A 2,401-nucleotide genomic window follows, 5' to 3' on the forward strand; every position below is an offset into this window, starting at 1 on the left:
TGGAACGACGAAGAAGATGTCTCATTCCCAAACTGTTGGAATGAATGAGTTATAAGAGTGGCTTGTGTGATTTATCAAGAACAAAGAGAAGAGATAGCTAGGGTTTTGCTAAGAATCCGAGAGAGAGAGAGAGAGAGAGATTTCGAAAACATAAGAGAGAAGTGAGGAAGTGATTATTTTCCTTGATCCATTTGGTTCTGATTACATACTTTAAATAGATGCAACAATGAATAAACTAATGGCAAGTTGACATAGAAGAAAGAATAAACAAAGAGGACTGATCAAGGGCAGGTTGCGCACAGCCAAGGTGGAAAGCGACAGCACCAAACGGCTCTCTCTCCTTTGAACCACCTTGTCTTCTTCTTCAACGGATCCCTTCTTTGGCCGACATCTTTTAAATATCTTAAGGCAAGTATAACATCCTTCTTGATCACAGATAAGTCTCCTCTTGTCTTGCACGCCAAGTTAGATCACACTTGTACGGACAAGCTTACTTTGATCACTCCGGATGTATGTCTTGACTTGATTTCTTCTTCCTCTATGTCATTCATGCTTTCATGTCAACACTCCCCCTCAAGCTTGACCGTGTGGGACAAGTCAAGCTTGGACACCATGAAGCTATTCCCTCATTAAAACCTTAGCTAGGAAAAACCTCATGGGATAAAACCCTAACCAAGGAAAAAGAGTAGAACACTTCATGGGAGGAGAGATCAGTGACATGGAAGATCCGTGAGTCCAAGTTTAGGGTGGATGAACTCACAAACCTTGCTGCTGGCTGCCTTGGTGAATATGTCAGCTAGTTGATCTTCACTTCTTGTGTAGCATGGAAGAATCACTTGCTGCTCCACTGCTTGTCTCACCTTGTGACAGTCCACTTCTATATGCTTAGTCCTCTCATGGAACACAGAGTTTGATGCAATGTGTATTGCTGCCTGATTGTCACAATGCATAGTCATTGGCGTGGAGATCTCTATGCCCAAGTCCTTTAGCAGTCCCTTGATCCATATGAGTTCACTAGTAAGCTTCCTCATAGATCGGTACTCTGCCTCAGCACTTGAGCAAGAGACCACCTTCTGCTTCTTGCTCTTCCATGTGACTAGGTTTCCTCCAATAAAGGTGCAATAGCCTGTGGTTGATCTCCTATCAACTCTATCTCCAGCCCAATCAGCATCACAATACCCAACAACTTCAGTACTCTTATTGCAAGCCATCCACACTCCCTGACCTGGCGCCTCTCTTAAGTATCTCAAGATCCTTTCCACCATGTTCCAATGATGTACCTTAGGAGCTTGCATGTGTTGGCTCACCTGGTTCACAGCAAAACACACATCCGGCCTTGTGATAGTAAGATAGATAAGCTTCCCAACCATTCTTCTATACCTCTTGACATCCTCAAAGGGAGTTGCATCAAACTCCCCCTCACGCATAACCTTGTAGCCTTCTTCTAGTGGTGTCTTGGCCACTCTTCCTCCAAGGTCTCCTGCCTCCTTTAGGATGTCCAAAGTATACTTCCTTTGGGACATGAACAATCCCTCCCTTGATCTACACATCTCAATGCCAAGGAAATATTTCAGTTCTCCTAGGTCTTTGATGTCAAATGCGGTCTTGAGGAATGTCTTAGTTGAGCTGATCTCTTCCTTGTCACTACCAGTGATGATGATGTCATCCACATAGACCAGAATCACAACGATCCCTTGCTGGCTGGTGAGAGTAAACAGTGTGTGATCCGCTTGAGACTTCACAAAGCCTCTCCCATTTAGTGTGGTGCTTAGCTTGTGGTACCAAGCTCTTGGTGATTGTTTCAGGCCATAGATAGCCTTCCTGAGTCTGAGAACATTCCCTGGTTTCACCATCTCTTCCATTCCGGGAGGTGGCCTCATATATACTTCATCCTCTAGTTCACCTTGCAAGAATGCATTCTTCACATCCATTTGCCAAAGATCCCATTCTAGGTTCACTGCCAATGAGAGGAGGATCCGGATAGTATGGAGCTTAGCTACTGGTGCAAAAGTGTCTAGGTAGTCTTCTCCATATACTTGTGTGTAACCTCTTGCCACTAGTCTGGTCTTTTTCCTTTCTGGCTTCCCATTTGCAAGGTACTTGATGGTATGTATGAGCCTGCTAGTCACGGCTTTCTTCCCTTTTGGAAGTTCTGTCTCATACCAGGTGTTATTCCTTTCCATGGCTCCCATTTCATCATCCACTGAGCTCCTCCATTCATCATCCTCCATAGCTTCTGCATACGTTTTTGGTATCCATTCCTGGTCCAATGAACTCACAAAGACTTGATGTTCTTCTGGATATTGAGCAAGGGTGCATACTCCACTTACTGGATGTGCCACGGCTTGAGCATTGTAGTAGATTCTTGTCTTAACCCAATCTGAAGCCGGTCTCCTGATCC

The sequence above is a fragment of the Brassica rapa genome, unplaced genomic scaffold, assembly GCF_000309985.2.
Source record: "Brassica rapa cultivar Chiifu-401-42 unplaced genomic scaffold, CAAS_Brap_v3.01 Scaffold0287, whole genome shotgun sequence".
In the NCBI taxonomy this organism is placed as follows: Eukaryota; Viridiplantae; Streptophyta; class Magnoliopsida; order Brassicales; family Brassicaceae; genus Brassica; species Brassica rapa.